This window comes from Neopsephotus bourkii, unplaced genomic scaffold (assembly GCF_033783945.1).
Source record: "Neopsephotus bourkii isolate Nb327-2 ecotype Australia unplaced genomic scaffold, CSIRO-AGI_Nbou_v1 NB_698, whole genome shotgun sequence".
Lineage (NCBI taxonomy): Eukaryota > Metazoa > Chordata > Aves > Psittaciformes > Psittacidae > Neopsephotus > Neopsephotus bourkii.
This window is the reverse complement of record NW_026901197.1, coordinates 122,037-140,807: the sequence shown is the minus strand read 5'-3', so window position 1 is coordinate 140,807 and position 18,771 is coordinate 122,037.

Genomic DNA, 18,771 nt, shown 5'->3' with positions numbered 1-18,771 from the left:
ATGCTGCTCCAGCTTTCAACTCTAGAGGGCAGGATTTGAAACGTATAGATACACCGAGAAAAGTGGCTGCCAGGAGGAAAATGATCCTTTGCCTTGTGAAAAGACTAATATATTGTGCAAATACGCTTCCTGCATGCCAGGAGTGCTGAATGCCTGGCCACCTGTGCTGCCATGGCTGGCCTCCTCTTTCACACAAGTGACGATCAGGAAAACGTGGTGTTTCTCAGGTCTCGCCTGTTTCAGGTTTTTTAGTTATGCAGTGTTTTATGGCAATCAGTTTTTCAATGTTGTAGTCTTTAGTGATGTCATAATATTCATACAGAAATTAAAATAGGATCCAAATTGGAGGGTAAATGACTCTTCAAGATTGTATTTAAGTGATAGCAGAGTTTTTTCATGAGACTCACACCTTGCTCAAGACAAAAACAACCCTTTGAAATGGCCCAGCAAAACTTTGGAAGTCATGTAAGATCAGAAGCGTCCTTGAGTTTACTCAGGCCAACAATAAAAAGCAGAAGAGCTATGTGCTGCTGAGAACATTGTAACACATGAAGGATAAGGTAATTTCTCACTGTGCTAACACCACCACAGAAGAAAGCAGATCTGTGTGAAGGAAGGAAGCTAAAATTCAGTGGGAAGAGAAATACATTACTCAGTAAGACTCTAAAGAGTTATACCAAGACAACAATACTGTTTGGGGTGGACAGATCATGACCTGTAAACAGCATGATTAATATGGAGGGCCTGTTAGAGATTACCAGCTTTAGAACTTAATAAAAGATGGAGATGGAGATGTGCCCAGCTTTGTGTTTTTCATTAGTCTGTACTTCTTCTTTTAACTTTTCAAAAGACTATTTTAATAAGAGCTTTTTCTTGTACTTGGCTATTAATGAACATCAGGTATTGGCTGATTAGCAAGGAAGGTAAAACATTTTCTACTTGTGCTAGACAGAGTGGTAGGAATGAAGCAGAAGCTGCAGAACGGACTAAGACTTGTCTAGAAATACTAGCTGAACAGAAAAGAGATTACAAGAGATGAGGCAAAACTATGGGCGGTGGGGAAGCTGAAAGGATGCTTGTGCTATATTAATCTTCTAAAGGTACAAGAAGTGGAAAAAATAGGTGGTCAAGGATATCTGTAAGCATTTTGATTTCATTGAGATTAAGATACATGGAGAGCAGAACTTCCTTAATCTTTCTTTTCCCTTTATTACCTTTCCCTCTACACACATGAAATTGTGGAGGGGGAGAGAAAACATTTGTAAAATGTTTGAGCTGCTCTCCAATCTTTTCTCCTAGATGAGCAGGACATAGCTGAGAGAGGGAGTGAAAGACTTGAAGGCCTACCAGCATGTCTGCCTTGACCTTGCAGGCAAGCAGCACAAAGCCCATGGATACTCAGTGCAAGTGCTGCAGCACTTTGGCTTTAATGTTAAGGCACAGCATCATCAGCATGTGAAACACGTCACAAGCCGAGAAATGTTGGTGTCTGGTCAGGAGCCAGCAGATCCCCGGAGATGTCCCAGGGTTCGTACTGCAACGAAAGCGGGGCAGCTCTGGCCTTTATTCTTTGCTTAATCTAGCTGTGACCTTCTGAGGGACATTTTCCTGGAAAATTGAGTTGATGTGGTCTGATGAAAATTCAGTCCCATGGTGATGGAGTGGACTATTTCATTCTGCTTGTGTCGTGACAAAACCCGCCTGTGCCTTGTCTCTGACAGGATTTTCCACTGCAGACAGACTCCATGCTGTGAAAGGAAGCCTGAGATAATTTTCTTCAACCCTTTCCATCCAGGTACTTATGTCCATCTCTTGAGTGTGTCTTTCTAAGTCCAGCCTAGGGAAGAGGGAACACAGCTCAAGGGTTTTTGAGGTCTTGGGCAAAACTCCTTTTTTCTTTGGAGTTTGCTTTTTTCAAACACAAGGTGTGGGCAGAAGAAATTCAGGTAGACCAAATTCAGAAATAGTACCTGGTCTTTTGCAGAGATATGTCAGTGTTGGGCAGAAGAACCGGTAAAACTTGCCTTGAGAAGACCTCTGAGAATTGGGGTGACCACTATCTCATGTAACGCATGAGCTCAAAATAGTTGTTACATGGCCATCACTGCAGCCAAGAGGAGGGCTCACTCTCTGCAAAGTTAAATCTGTATGGATACCCAGTGTTTCATGGACTTCAATTCTTCCAGATCAGTTTGTACAGACATATATAGAGGAAACTTTACAATTTCAAACTCCATGCAATGAGCACCAGAAAACATGAATGCGTTAAGCATCCCAAAATAAAAAAATAAAAATACGGCTGTTTGTGCAATAAAATTCGATCTCTATGTGGCTACATTTATTATAATCTTCTCAATTTTAGATTGCATTCATAATTCATAATTTTGAGATATTTTCTGCCCACAGAAATGGAAAATTTTAGCACAATTTCACAAACATTAGAAGCTGCTGACAACTGTCTTACAATGGTGGGTGTTTGGCAGTACTGGGGTAAGCTATCAGTCCCATTCACTTCTAATTGCTGTGAAGCAGACTGAAGCCAGCTTCTCCATTTATCTCATTCATTTTTGCCATTGTAAAAGAAAACAAAAGGGATTTCAGGAGTCTGATTATAACAAATCAATAACTTTTTTATCATAATCCTGCCAGACCTTTCCAGGTAACTCCTGCATTAGATTTCATGGCTTTTGTGAAATCCATGGCTGGAAAGGGCATGGAAAGCCTTTTACTTACAAGCTTCCAGTCTGTATTTCTTCAAATTGCTACAGCTGCTAGAATTGAACTTTGGTAACTCATGTTAGGCTCTTCAACTTACACTGATGTCTGGTTCTTAAGGCATCTATTTGAAAAGCAGTTTTAATTAATATGCTTTCCCTTAGTGCTCAGATGTACAGAGGTTAACAGTCACTGAGAATGGCTCGTTACACAACTGTATTCCTGTGTTCAGTAACAATAACAATATGCTTCCCCTTTGTTCATAAAACTAAAATTTTAATTGAACCGTCTTTGAGGAAACGTATTTAATGAACAGTAAAAAATTAGGGCAAAGTCCCCAGTGATCAACAATACCTGTTAAGTAAATGAAGTTGAGTTTGCTGTTGCCAGAATGCAAGCTGGAAAAAAAATCTCAGCCACTGTTTTGAAAAATTGTGTGAAAGGAGTTAGGGTTAAATTCTTTTAGCTCAAGCAAATGTAAGGATCTCTTTAGACTATATTTTCATTGTCTAAGTGTTTTGGCTTGCTGAAATTATAGATTCTGGAGTGTTCATGCTTTTGTTTTGTAAGCAAATTCCTTCTCTTAAATAAAAAATTCTTAATCAATTTAAAAGTTTTATGCATATGGAAGAGAGCTGATCATATTTACATTTCAAAATTTTGTTTGCAGACCACGTTAGCATTGTTTAGTGGATGGTCAGACCACTTTGCAAGGAGTTTAAGCTTGCTGTTAATTAGACTTTTTTTTTAAGACCCTCTTTTCCACATTTAATGGTTGAAAATTATGGACTAAGTCTTTTCCTGCTAAGTAATTTTCAACCTAGGCTATGATTTATGCCCTATCACGATAGTTGTATTAAACTATTTTTGCTAAGCATTTCTGAGAAAATTATACACATACAATCGAGTTACTTCATAAGCTTGTTTGAAAGAAGATCAGCTAGAGAAATGAAAAGACATTTGCAGTAGCAAACAGAGTTGCTGAATCTGATTCTCTGCTCCTATAAACTCTGTATGACTGGCTGCTCTTGGGCAACTCAAGTGGAATGGGTTACCCTTGAGAGTAATGGTGTAAATGAGTACATACTGTGCAAAGCTGTAAAGAAATGACAGCCTTTACTGCTGAATGAGACATCAGATGCAGGCACTTTGCCACTTACAGGGTGGACTTACAGGACTTTCGGTGGTTAAGACTTTTCAAAACCTGAATACTGAAAATTGGGCGCCCACCATAGAGCAAAAGAGCACTTTTCTAGTTTATTTTGTGCCCTGGTTTGGATTTCTTGCTTATCTAATTTAGAGGGCTGGGAGAGAAAGTATAGTAACAGGATTTTTAAGATGGGCAGGTACTTCTAGACTGCCACTATTCCCATGTATTTTAAGCACAGATCTGAAACTCAGGTGCAGCCCTTTGATGAATTGTCTAACGGGAAAAGTCCACTTTAGAAAGCGTTTAGAAAATGATAATTGCAAATGTTATCAAATAAGCAACTGGCACATGAAAAAAGGAGGAATGGTCTTTCCAAGTAACATGGTGTCCTGAAACAAAATGTTTATTCAGAAGACATGAGATTTAATGGTAGGGTATCTAATACATCCATATATGATGCTACTCTTTGACCTGATTGAGTAATTTGCACTAATTAGTCTATTTATTTATTTTGGCTGTCCCTCTGTCATGGACCTCCTGGATTTTCTTACTGTTAGAAATGATTCAGAAGTTTTCCTGCATTTCACACCTTTGGATACTGTGGCTAATTCAGAAAAAGGCTTGGAAGACTGGAAGGGTTACAAAGGGCACAAAGAAAGGGGAAGTGAGCACAGAATCAAAGACTCTCAGGTTTGAAATTAAGACAGAAAGAAAGTGAACTTGTGTCAGGATCTGATGAAAGATGAGGGAAGAAAATAGTAAGTGTGGAGAGCAGAGATGTGTCTGTGTGGAAGGTCAAGCTGCAAGGGCAAGAATCATTGTTCTAATTAATAAGAGAAAATCAAGATCTGAAGAATAATGAAGGTGGCATGGACTAGACAAAACTAGTGTTTTTACAGCTACCAAATTAATTGCAAGGAAGAAATTAAGATTTTTTAAAAAGTTTAATAAAAGATGTACTTAAGTCCCATTCTAAAATTATTCCAAACGAAAAAAGTATATATTACCTCCTCTGAAGGTAATGCACATATGACAGTAGAAAGATTCGGTCTAAGTTAACAGCAATAAAAATAATAAATGGTATCAGTGTATGAAGAAGAGATACCAGACAGACCTAGTCAATCTTGAGAAATGGAAGGAGTGATTGCAGTCAGTGCAATCTGGACTTTAACAGTTATTTGATTCAGTGAATTAAAAAAAAAATAACAGAAAACTTAACTAAAAACACCTCAGAAAAGAGCAATCTTAAATGAAAAAAAAATCCTGCATGCGTGTCTGCAGATAAACGATACTGATGTGAGGGAGAATGGCCTGGATGAGTGTGTGTATGCGTATGTGGGTGTGTGAAAAGCATTCTTCTTCAACAGTCTGTTATGTGAAGCTGAACTTCAGTTCTTCATTAGTAACTGTCTTCTTACTCCAGAAGATGGAGTAAGTTTTTAGCAAGTACTGCGCACATTTAACTTCCAGTAAGAAATGAATAAACCCAGAAAATATTTGCTAATAGATTTGTGAAAAATCAATCCTCTAACTAAGGATTCAATAAAACAGTAATTAGCGACAGAGGAGAAATGAGACACCAGACCGCCTGCAAGAGGAGAGATAGCAGAAAGCTACTTAGGTATCAGGTTGCTGCAAAACTAGACAGTTGAAAGCAAATGAAGAAAAATGAAATCTCAGCCAGTATAACATTGGCTAATATGTTAAAATATTTACCCACTTTTGGTTTAATGTGGTCATTTTTCCCTACACATGAAATTTCTGTATTGAGATTCCTTTCTTGGTTCCTTTTAGCTACAACAATATAGCTGTCAAAAGGATAACTGAGAACCAGTTCCAATTTGTTCATAGGGTGTGGAAATGAACACAAAGCTGGGAGCTCTTAACTCTTAAAATTGCACAAAATCTGATGGACAAATTTAATGATCGGATGTAAAATTGTTATGATGTGAAACATCTATGAACAAAAACTTCAGGAGAAAAGTTAACATGCCACACTGATCAGAATATGATCAGAAGTGGCACAGATGTCCATCCCTCTTATTTCCACCTGGCTGTATAGCATGGGGTGGATTGGGGAGATTCTGTTTGGAGCCTTCCATCACCAAACATGGGACAGCTGTTTTAAGAAGGAAAGTTAAAAAGCTGCCCAGATTTATATTTAAAGTGTGTGAAGGTGGTGAGACACTGGAATGGGTTGCCCAGGGAAGGTGTCAATGCTCCATCCCTGGCGGTGTTCAAGGCCAGGTTGGAGAGAACCTTGGGCTGCATGGTTTAGTTCAAGGTGTCCCTGCCCATGGCCAGTGGGTTCAAACCAGATGATCTTAAGGTCCTTTCCAACCCCAATTAGTCTATGAATCTCTTCTATGATTCTAAATATTGGGGCATATTCTGAAGAAAAAAGTAACATGAGTACTCAAACGTAATATATGACATGAGGAATGGTACAAAGCTGTTGATGGTCTTACCTAATTGTCATCAGACCCAAGCACTTTGACACTATATTTTCAAGAGAAGAACATCTGTTGAGTAGCTAAAATGTAGTGAATACAAACAAATACATTAACATTGTTTTGGATATATGAGCCTTTGTTTTAGTAAGTGTTTACTTTGAAACAGTGTAAACAAGTTGGATAATGAGATTGAGTCAAATATAATCAGTGGCTATGGGGAATGTTTATTTTCCTTTCTGTGCATTCAGGAACTTGCATGCAGCAGTTAACTCCTGCAAAGCCACAGAAGGAGTCTGGTATGAAGAATGAATCCCTTATGAAGCAGACCCCTGTGGCTTCAAAGGGCAAGCAACATGAACAAAGACTAGTTAATTCTGTAAAATTATCCTACAATGCTGATTAGAAGTAAAAGAAAACAAGTCCCAAGCCCATTTCGAAAGAGGCTGTTCAGTAGAAAAGCCATGCTGACCTCATGGAAATTAGAGGAAAAACTAGTGACTTTTATGAACCTGAAATTCAATGAAGTCTCCAACACTTCAGCTGCTCATCTGAAGTAATTTTTACACTAATTCAGAAGCAGAATTCCCTATGCTTTTGATGCACCTTGTTAGGGGAATGATCTATGCAACACAAAAACTACTGTCACAGTACTGACAATGATGATTAAGATCCTGACAAATCTTGTTTCTAGCCTACCTAACTGGAAGAGCCTCTACTAAACAAGGGGCAAACAAATAGTGTGAGGAAACAGTGCAAATTATTTTTTAAACCCCAGTTTAAAAACTAAAAAGAGTTTTAGTCTAAAAAGAAGAAAGTCATTGCTCCATTTAAATATGGGAGACTAACCCTCTCAACTATACAGTCAGCTTGCAAGTTGCAAACCTCCGAACAGTATATCTGACCACACAGTCAAACTGTATTAGCCTATATAAACCAATTATAGCATAATATAGAATAGTTTGGGTTGGAAGGGAACTTTAAAGATCATATAGCCCCAAACCCCTCAATAAGCAGGGAAATCTCCAACTAGATGAGGTTGCTCAGAGCTCTGTCCAACCTGACCTTCCAGAATTTCCAGGGGAAGTCTGGGACATCTACCACCTCTCTGGGCAACCCAGCATTTCACCACTATATAGCTAAGTTGATACAGTTTAGCCTATATAAACTAAGCTGTTCCTCAGCTTATACAGGCAGGATTCTTTGGGTGGAAAGCTGCAAAAAAAAAAAAAGAAGAAATAGAAGAGGTCATCAGTGAAAGATAATAAGATTTAAAATACTCATAGATTTTTTTTCTCCATTTGTCTCAGCTTCTGGAGGAGAAATGTTCAGTGGGGGACATTTTGTAATGACATAATTTATATCTGTTAACACAAGCCAAGAGCTTTTTGTAGCTGCTTATTATTTTCTTGTTCACTGCTCCAACCAATTGGAGTTACCAGAGGTCTGCTGAAAGAGCTATGTGAGGCTCAGTCGCAGGCACAAAGGCAGACAACTTAAGTATCTTTGCTGGACATAATAACATGTGAGAAGTCCATTCTGACTGCTCAGAGGTGAATTATGGGGGGTTGTAGTCATGACCTTGCTTGGTAGTGTTAATATATATATATATATATATAGAGAGAGAGAGAGAGAGAGAGAGAGAGAGTTAAGCTATTTTCTCATTTCTTGCTGGGTTAAGAGCATTTAAAAAGAGACAGTGCATATGATCCAGCACTGCCCACTTACAACTTTTTTTCTTCTTTTGTAAGAGAGAGTTCTATGCTGTTGACATTGTTTCTCCAGTAAAAGTCTTTGAGAAGGGACTTGTCAGCTTTTCCAGCTTCCGTTTGAAAGTAAATACCAACATTTTCCGTTAGCAAATACAGAAAGAAAAGGTAGGGGAAATGAAGTAGTAAGAGTTGGAGACCAGCCTGAAAGAACTGTACCATGACACCAGCCAGCCCAGAAGCGACATCAGCCTTTATCGGGATTCTGGGAAAGAGCTGGCAGGAAAGGAATGTGGAGGATATTTTAAAGCATCCTAAAGAAACTCAACCTGCCTGCAATCACTTCACGAGGCTTAAATCATCTTCCATCTCCCTTTTTCAAAACAATTATGTTTTATATAAAAAAGTTACTATTAGCACTTGCATGTTTATCACAGTGTAATGACTAGACTCTAACACTCTTTTCCTTAACCATCTATATTTATAATCTTAGCCAAAACTATTCTAAAAGAAGGGAAACATACACTTTATTTGTGTACCCAGGAATTAAACATTGGCTGGTCTGAATTTGAAGGCAATGTACATTATACACAGTTAATGATACTGTCTTTTTTCAATTTATCAAAAATGCCACCCATAAATAGGAAATAACCTATAATAACTACACATATACTTCAAAAGATATTGCCCACCAGAAGCTAGTAGTAATCACCACTTTTCTAAACTAGTATAAGCATTATTTTAAGTTATTACCTTGAAACACAGACTTTTTTATGCCTGCTTCCTCTGCGTTTAAGAGATTTTTGATGCTTTCAACAGTTTGGTCTTCTTATAGGAAAACTAGCTATGAAAAGTTAAATTTTAGGAATTGCCTTTTTTATTTCTGATTTTAGAATGGATTCTACAATATACTGCAGAATAAATACACCACAGCTTACTGTTATTGTGTAATAGAGAGCTCCTAACTTAGACCTCTGTTAGTTACACTGGTATCTGCAATACACAGATATGCAACATGAATGTAAATTAAAACCTCCACTGTGTCTGTTCAAAATAATGTATATCTAATCTATATGCAATTCTACTTAGCACAGAAAAAATATTCCATACTGAAGATGCCTTCAGAGTTTAAGTCTGTCTGTTCTCAGTGTTTTTACCAAGAAGCAACTGAAGGTGGTTATTAGGGAGAGCAGACCTACAGAAAATCATGAGGAAAGCTTAAAGATCATGGCTAGTGTCTGACACCACGTAGGTCAAACCTGTTTGAGGACACCATACAAGCCAAAGCTGCACTAGTAAGTGTCTTTCATTACTAGATGCACTCAACAACATTACAAACATTTACCAGAGCCTGAAATATTGATACAGACTACGTACTCAAGCCTTGGAGTACAGAGCTAGGGACTTGTGAAAAGCAGACTACCTCAGACAGCTGAAACCTGCAGGAACAGAAAAGTGCATAGCGGGTAACCAGGTTTGTTCTTTCATGGAAAAGTGTTGTGAAGCAGAGAGCACTAACGTGTTTGGGTTTGAATCTGGGATGGTTTTGCTTATGATGTGCAGCACTTACAAACTGTGCCTTGTTGTCAACACCAGCATGATGACGTGCTCACCAGCCACTGGGAAATAATGTTTCTTACCTTTCTTGTTATTATTTCTCTGCCTTCAGCCCCCTACACAAACACAAGTAACTTCTGCACAAAGTCATTACAGAAAATCAGTTTCCCCTGAGTGTCCACATTTACATGATTTTTCAGTGTCTCAGTTCTTTACACAGTTGAAATGCGAGTGTTTCTCATTCTTCTTTCCATTGAGCATTGCACCAGTGTACTTCCCTGAGTTGTGGAGGAAGTTAAAGTAGACTTCTTAGAATTCTTCCATGTGACAACCCTCTCTCTTTTGTAAATATTGCTGCTGCGAATCAAATAGAATATGGAGCCATCTTCTACTGAAGAAGAGCAGCAGGTGCCATCTCTGTGACAAACCTTGACTCTAGAAGCTAGGTAAACCAGCCTCTTGAACACTGTCTGGCATGGCTGACTCAGGACCTCCTACAAACATATAGCATACTGATCAATATATCTGCTTTTCCTCTATATAATTGAAGCTCCTGCTGCCTTTTGTCTTTGCATCCTGATGCATTGCTTTTAGATAGCAACATTATGTTTGTTTCCTGTGTAAAGCCAATTATTCATGCATTTGCATTTGAGAGGGACTGCAAAATGCAGTAAGCACATGTGATAGAATACATGGGTGCAGGTCTCAGGCAGAAAAACAGGTTCAGCAGTCTCATTATTCACATAAGAAATTAAATCAAAAGGTTTAAAAACACATGGAAGACAAGTTTTGTGCTTAGTTACACTTCACAATTTTGATATTACACTTTTCAGATAAAACAGAAAATATATGTCTTCATCTTCACGTTCTTTTAGTTAAAAGGCCATCTGGGTTTAACAGATGACTTCTTTATTCAGTTCAGTTCAAAGGAATTTCTTGCCCTTGCAAGGCTTCTTGAAAGCTATTAGAACTCAGAGGTGTGATGGCAAAAGATCCATGCATGAAAGATGCAGTATATGTTTCTCCTTTGAATGAATTTTTCTTCCTCTTTACTAATGTCTGACACTGCAGCTATTTGAACAGTAGAACTCTTGATGTAATGCTTTCTCTGCATGTCCTTAACTAGAGTGTTCACTGCCATTGTTGGTTGACTGAACTTGTCATATATTTCAGTAGCTGTCATAGGGCTAGAATGATCTGGGACACTGGATGAATACAAAGAGGTTGACATTACCACAGTACATATGTTTTTTACTTTACAATGCTGACGGGTGAGTAATTATGAAGGCAGTCCTAGTGACAAATGAGATTGCCAACCACAAATCTACTTTTTATATTCTTGAAAGTAGAGCCACATAACCTTGCTTTGTTTTTCTAACCCAATGAGAGTAATAATATATTAAAATCTGAGGAAGCAGAGAGAGCTTAAGGTACATTCTTCCTTATGCATGTACCTATTCCAAAAACATAAAGAATAATTCACAAACTAGAAGAAACAGCAAACACAAACCATCAGGTCCTGCTGAAATCTAACCAGAATATCTGTCGGTAAGTTTTGAAGTCTGTATGTTATGAAGACTTCTGTTTTCCTTCTGCTATTGAGACTTTGAAAAATATATATAAAAAAACCCACAAAACAAAACAAACAAACAAAAAACAAAACAAAACAAAACAAAACAAAACACCCAAACCACCAGAAAACCAACGTTGCCTAGAATGTTGCATTTTCTTGAAGGAATATTTTTACTTGAAGTTATTTGAACTGGCAAAACGTTGTCTGAAAATATAGCACAGAGAATGTTAGCAAACTCAAAAGAAAATAAAAATTGTTCCAGCACAACATTCTCATTCCTCTGCATTTCAATATGGTTGCCAGAAATATAGGAACAAGCTTCTCATAGTATAGAGTTCCAACTGCCAAATTGATTTATCTTCTTCAGAAAGTCTATAGGTAGATGCTGCTGCAAGAATAATTGTTGAATCATAATTGATTTTGCCCTTATTTGTGAGTATCTATCTACATCTATCTATATATCTATGTCATCTGTATCTATATATCATCTATCTATCATCTATATCTATCTATCATCTATATCTATCTATCTATCTATCTATCTATCTATCTATCTAAGGAAGAAATTCTTTACTGTAAGGGTGGTGAGGCACTGGAAGGGGTTGCCCAGGGAGGTTGTGAATGCTCCATCCCTGGCGGTGTTCAAGGCCAGATTGAACGAAGCCTTGGGTGACGTGGTTTAGTGTGAGGTGTCCCTGCCCATGGCAGAGGGAGTTGGAACTAGATGATCTTAAGGTCTTTTCCACCCCTAACTATTCTATGATTCTATCTCTCTTTTACTAAATCACATTAAGCACTGTTTTCAAATAACATAAACTTATTAATTTCCTCAAGACCTTTTCTGTTGTCTTTTTTTTTAATTCCTCCCAAATCTTGTTTTTTTTTTTCCCTCCCTAGCATCCTCAACATCAGCACCAATTATGATAGGATAACAATAGTATCATATTTTACAGAAAAGAAAATGGAGACCAAAAGACCTCCTTAAAGCCATACAATGAATCAGTGGTAAACGTAGAACCCAAGCCTACTTTCAAATAAATTTCCAGGCACATTCATACTCCCAGAACATGCAGCTTGGCATTTTGGTTGCACTTGTGAGAACTAAACATGTATGCAGATTACAGGGCCTTAAGCACCCTAAAAATGAGGAACAGGGAAGCTGAGTACTGAAAGTTTCACTGCAGCATGGCGGTGTAAGAAATCCTTCCCTGAGGACTGCCTGTTACTCCTCCTCGCTAGAGGTTGCTACTGCAGTGGAGAGCTAATGGAATGGTCTGTGTGAGTGCCCATCATCAACTGGTCAGAAACCGGCCAGCTCTGTGCAATGTCTTAAAATGACACAACGGTTTCTGCAGTGAGTATCACTGTGGAGTCTCTGGCCAGTTGCCAATATTTTGCCTGCTACCTTATACAGAAGCCATCATGGTAGAACTGGGTTTGTTTGCCAAATATTAATGTCTTATATCCCATCTTTATATACCTGACTTTATAGTCTCACTTTCTACATATTTTGGAGGTTCCAGAGCACATGGGACATGCCATGCAAACAGCCTGATTGCCTTCCTAATTAATTTCTTCTGTGTGCCAAATGAGCATTCCCCTAGCATTGCCAGGCAAAATGAGCTAAACCATGTTACTATGGCTGAGCCTGCACTTAGATTCAGATGTTCATGTTCAGTTATTATTTTGGTGATAGGTACAATTCTGCAATGAACAAAAGCAAGAGAAGGAAACAGACATTAAGAATTCGGACATACTCACATGTGACAACACCCCTTCACCTCCCTCGGTGCTTTTTTCCAAACAGATGAAAAGATATAGGAATATAGGATGTGGTGATTTTTCTGGAACAGTTAAAGAGCAATCCTTTAATGGAAAATAATGGTGACCTAACGTTATGGGCTACTGCCAGCTCTCTTGCATGATAATGTACTGCACATATATCAAGGAAGAAGGTGAAGTGTGGAAGCATTTAACTTGGAAATAAGGAGTAAAATAGAGGCAGACTACATGCCGTTAATCATGTATGGGATCTACCAACTACTCAACATTTCTACCCTGGTGAAAAAAAATTACTGGCTGCTTTTACAGACTCCAAATAATGCTTATGAGCTGATATGACATGTAAGACCAAGCTGGGGCTCCTTCCTTGATTCTGAATTTCTCTCAGACTTGAGAGAAGGTAGATGCTTCTAACTGAAAGCTAATGAGATCTACAGGGGATCAGCATCTCACAGAATCACATCCTCACATTTGACCTCTAGAGGCTTATTCATCGGCCTGATGAAACAAGACTGATGTCTGAGTAGGCCTAGTGATTGGCTTTTTAAGTACCTAGGCAGAATAGAAAATCAAGTAATGATTCTTTTTCTTCCTGAGTCATGCATAGCTAAGGGACCCAAAAATAGCTATTTGGTTGTTTCCTGCCACAACATCCTTTTCTAACACAGCTGCAGGGTATTCATGGGAAGTACTTGATAAAATCACCATATCATTAGCAGCAACTGTGTTTCTATCTTGGAATGCTTATTAGATGAGAAAAACCAAGCAAAATTAAATTATATTAGAGCTAGAGGTGAATATATATTTGTGTTTTTTTTTCCTCATTCATTTTTACATATTTGGCTGAAAAAAAAATGCCATCTGCCTATACACTTTAAACTGTTTCTCCTTTCCACCTTCTTTTTTACTTCAGTCTATAGTTACTGTAGCATAAACTTTCAAAAGAAAATCCAGTGAACTGTAGATGAACCAGCAAACTGTAGCAGTGACAGTCATTTCCATTAATTATTGGAAGCTTTATGCTGACATCATACTGAGGGAAGACATACAAAAAAGATGCAAAATTCATTAACACAAAATCCCTAGAGGTCTCATTGACAGTGTGTGAGATTAAAAAAAAAAGTTAAGATTATTTCCTTAACCAACCAGGCTTACACCAAGAGTACAAAAAAACCCAGCAAATCAGCTTGCTTGGTCTGAGAGGCCAAATCCCTTTATGGCTGCTGCTTCCCTTGGTCATTCTGCAGAACTCAATGCAGACAGATTCCTTACACAGCATTTGCTGTTATGCTGTTTTAACAACTGTTTTAGCAGTGCACAAACGATTTCACAGGAGGAACTGTGTGAAATTCCTGTGAGAGCAGTAGCCCCAGAACCCTTGTCTCAATGTCATCTGATGGATCTGAGCTGTTGTCAGCACTGGGACACCAGCGTCATCCACTGACCATCCAGCACTGTGACTTGGTATATTATGGATCTGACAAAGCTCTGTTTATTGTTGATTTTTGTTGTGGTTTTTTTTTTTTTTTCTCCCGTGTTTAAGAATTTCCATGTTTCATTGAAACTAATGCAAGATCTTTTTTCCCATCAGAACTTCCTCTTGTCTATGATGGATCTTGCTAATAATGGTACAGAAAAGCATGGACAGTCAAAGAACCTGATATACAGAAAGCTTAGGATGAGGACACTTTACCATGAATGGGAAGCTTGCTGCAAAAGCATTACAAAAGCAATTTAATCTGTAATTAAGGTGTATTTTTTACATAGATGACGCAGGCACTGCTGCTAAGTATCTCTACAGATTTATGCACAATTCCAAAGTTGGGTTTATTTCTGTATTTTCAATAACCTTTATAACCTGTTCCATCATGAAGAATATACAGTGCTTTGGTCTTCATCTTGAATGGTATGCAGTTCCTAAGTTTAAAGCCCTTGTTCAGAAAACAGCTGAGAAGACATTTTCAAGGTTGTTAAAAGTTACACTTTGTACCAAAAATTGTGCTGGAAGACTTGAAGCACCTCTTCCGCTCCAGGTAGCAGTTTGTCCCTTGCCTGCAGAGACAATGCAAATGCACAGTGGTGTTACACTTTGTACCAAAAATTGTGCTGGAAGACTTGAAGTACCTCTTCCACACCAGGTAGCAGTTTGTCCCTTGCCTGCAGAGGCAATGCAAATGCACAGTGGTGTGAATGCTCAGATTAGGTGGTGACTGAAGTCAAGAGTATGAAGCTTTATTTCTCCAGCCCCAGCACATGTAGCAAAGGGAGATACCTACAAAGGCTGATGTATAAAATGCCTGTTTGATCTCCACAGACCCAAGTGAGCTTATTGCAGACAAGACAGCATGCTATGCAACAGAAAATTAAAAACACAGTACAAGCTTTCCCGCTTCAAAACACCAATGAAACTATTGCACGTAGAACACGAGGATGCAGGAAATGTAACGGCATATCTGGTACTATGACCCCGTAGCCATGGCAACAACACTGCAAAAACAGATTACCCCAGTACTCATTTCCATCAGTGGCAGAACTGTAGTCATTTCCACTGGTCCCTTACTCACGGAATTAAAACCTGCATTTCAGTTCTGTGTCACAGTTTTAACATTTAGAGAGTTTAACAAGGATGAGACTGACAGTATCATCTATTCTAAGAAGAAGTAGAAGGAAAAAAAAAACCCAAAACTTCACTGACAGGAACCATTTATTTGTCTTTCATTGTAATGCAGACCTGTCAAGTCTCACATGATGAACATCAGACTCGCTCCTTTAGTTACTGCTTTCTTATTCCCCACTGTGGCATCTCCAGTTCATGCATCAGCAGCATCCTGTCATGCGGCCTGATGTGTATCATCCGTTGTGATTTTAAGGACTCACAGAGTCTGGAAAGGTCACAAAACCAAGCATCGATACAGCAGCGAAGCATCCACATCTGCTGAAAAAGTAGCAACTTCCATGGTTTACCCCATGACAATATTCTATGTAGTTTATCTGTCTTCCAGCCTGATGAGAAGTCCCCACACTTTTTGCAATGGGCATGTACTGTAAAATTAGTGTTTTTAGCAAAAACAAACTGCATTACAAAGACTGAAAAATGTCCTAAAACTACACTGTCCTACATCTAAATAAGGCAGACTGATCGTACTAGCTATCACCTGGGCAGCATGCTCATTCTAGGTTAGCTTTTGTGATAACATATATTATTTGAATGACTATTTGCCATCACCTAAGGAAAATGAAAATTTCTTCTTTTTTCCTTAGTCCAAATTAGCAAATAATAATTAATTTGTTCTGTGCATTCCATGATCCAGCATTTGATATGGAAAAAAAAAAGTAAAAAAAAAAATCACTCTGCTGAGTCTTAGCAAAAGAGAAGGAGGTAGTATAATCAATGTAACTGAAAACCTGAACCGATGTTCATGACTACTTCTGCAGTGTTTCTACTATTCCTGGTTAAAAGAATTAGGTATTTTATTAAACTGGGTCTCTTGTATGTTAGCACCTGGTGAAATAGCTAGTTCATAGTAATTATGTACAGAAGAGAGCTTCAAATACACAGTGTTCCAAAAATGTTAACATATTGTAACCCAGTGATTAGTGATCAACAGAAAAACCTCCCCGACAAAAATAGCACTCTGTGAACAAAGGAATTCAGGTGTATCGTCACACCATGCCACTGGACTAAGATGCTTGAGATATAAAACTGTAGTTCTGTCTAGCATTATAGAGTTCAGTTCTGGTCGATCCCTTTTCCATACCATCTTCAAAAGCCTCTGAAGGAGACAGCAAGAAAAGGACAAAGTTACTGCCAGAAGACATAATAAACGAAATCTGAGGAATTAAAAAACCCCTAGTATGGTCTCTCCAGCTCACATGCAAAGTCTCACCATTACTTCTTGCATTCATTTTTATGCCTTTAAAAATTAAGCAAAGAAACAAAAAGCTGCTATTTTTGCAGAGATACTGCTAACTTTGACATTTTTAGTGAAAAAAAAATCCTATCCCTTGCTTTAAAGAACAACATATGACAATCTAAAAACTAATCCTACTTTATGTTCTATTGATAGTTCCCTGTATGGAGGTTTTAGGTGAGAGGTTGCTTAGAGACTTCAATGCTAAGATAAATGTCAATACAGTAAAAGATGTGGAGGATGTTTGTCTTGGGATAAATTTGGGAACCCAGCACCAGTTAAGTCTTGCAATCTCTAATACAGTATCTGCAGCAAATCTACTTTAAAAGTTTAATAGAATAATAAACTCAGAGTATATGTTCTCTAAATTCTGAAATAAAAAGCTTCTCTGAGTACTTTAATCCACTGTTTCAAAAATCTATTCAGCTAAAATTTAAACAACATTCCAAAATGGGAACTGTTTCATGAAAAGCTATAGTTTCATATATTCATGATAGCATAGTACATTTATATTACTTTCTTAAAAATAAAACTCCATAAACCAATATTTTAAATAAAATGAAGTTTTCTCTGTTTTCCCTAATTGCGACTGATAGCAAATATAACGTGCCATGCTTTCAGAGAGAAATGGTTGTTATTCATGACTTTTTTGGCATGTATCCGTCTAAAACCAAAAGGAAGAATAAATCACATGGATAAAGAAAATTACTCTCAGCATGCTCATGCATGCATGCACACATACAGATGGTCTAAAATGTTTTGAAAATTGATGATGTCTACATGCCTGTATTATCAGAAAGAGTAACATTCAGTGTTTATGCCAGAAAGAACTGGCTGCAAAAATGCATGATGGCATATATCATTCCTTTGAACAAACCTCCACTTAATTCCTATTTTCATGTTATGGTGAGGTAGATTTAAATAGCTCTGAAGAAATTAAAAACCTGCAGAGCTAGAATGAAATTTCTTCTGACATACACTTTAATCCATATTGATGTCTCTATTATACAATTTTCCTATGTCCTAGCTCCCAAAGGTGATTTACTTTATACAACGCATACCGCATACACAGAAGTGGGTATCCCACAAGGCAGGCTGATGTTTTCCTGATGCCTCAACCACCGCAGCTGCCTTCCCCTTCCCTTCCCTCCCTGCCCAGACAGCATCCAGCTCCTAGCCCTTGGGCTGACATCCCAGCATGAGACACCTCTGCTGCTTACACCCATGGTTCATCTTTGTGCTTTCAGGAGAGGAGAAAAAGCCAAATCTAAAAGCTGAATACACCAGTATTTACACATTCTGTCATTTAGAAGGAAGGAAGAATTTTAGCTGACTGGAACCAAACTATTAAGTTCCTGACGCCAGATTTAGCAGCCTGACATCAGATGACCCAGGGATTTTTGGGCCCAGCCTGGACTTTCACACATTGTTTATATGCAGGCTATGAAGACACATGCATGTATGAGTATTACTCACAAATAGGTTGCAAGACTGATCTGTTTATTGGCTTGTTTTCAGTATGAGTGAGAAATCCAGGATTTAGTCATGTTGACCTTGCTCTAGGGAGTAATCCTTTCGACTAGGGATTAATCCCCATCTGAACTATGGATTGACATTCCCAGTATGAATGAAACTTCCCAAATAGGACCAAATAAACCGGAACTTTTAAAAAATTCTGAATTATTCCTTTGGCTCTTATTTACGTAAGAATTTGTGTACGATGCACTCCCATAACAGAGTCCTACATCATATAAGGAAGAATTTCAAGTTATTTCACAGGTTGCTGTGTCCTTTAACTCATCTTCGCATTATGAAGTCTTGAAGTCTCTGGTTTAGTTTATACCTGTAATACCATTATTCTTGTAATCAGTACCCCTTATACACAGAGTGTTTACAACAGATACCTCATTGCTGCGGAACACAG